We start from the raw sequence: 613 nt of genomic DNA on the forward strand, positions 1-613 counted from the left end.
AAGGTGTCCTCAATGACCCCCCACCCCTGCCCTCCCGGCCTGGCCCCACCCCAGGAGCACTGGCACAGCCCTAACCTGGGCTGCAGCCAGCGCCTCTGGGGAGGACTTCAACCCCCTGACCCGTGGGGCAGGAGGGGGGATAGGGGCAAGCAGCAGCCCGGGGGAAACCCCAGCCCAGGAGGCTCTCAACATAGTGACATGAGCTCCGTGTGGGGTCCCAGCCCCTGCCCCCAACGAAATCAGCTGCCCCCCACTACAGCAGTGCCGTCCAGCCTCATGGACCTGGTCCCAGCGCTGTACACTCACCCCCTTAGGGAAAAGATAGTCCTTGACGATGATGTCCTTCTCCACGGCCACGCGGGAGTTGACCTGGACCACGGGGTAGAGCCTGGGGGAGAGGAGGGAGGAGGGAGCTGGGCCTCCAGCCCGTCAGGTCTTGGAGAGGAGGCCGTGGGCACAGCCGTGGCAACTGGGCACCCGCGGGGCTCACGCCACAGCCTCCCACCCCGCCTATCACTAGGGGAACGGGGCCCTCGGCATGGACCGACCGGGCACTCGAACCCGCGCCCTGGCCGAGGCCATCCAGCCCCACCTGAGCGTCTCCTTGACGATG

This window comes from Alligator sinensis, unplaced genomic scaffold (genome assembly GCF_000455745.1).
Source record: "Alligator sinensis unplaced genomic scaffold, ASM45574v1 scaffold1765_1, whole genome shotgun sequence".
Taxonomy (NCBI): Eukaryota; Metazoa; Chordata; order Crocodylia; family Alligatoridae; genus Alligator; species Alligator sinensis.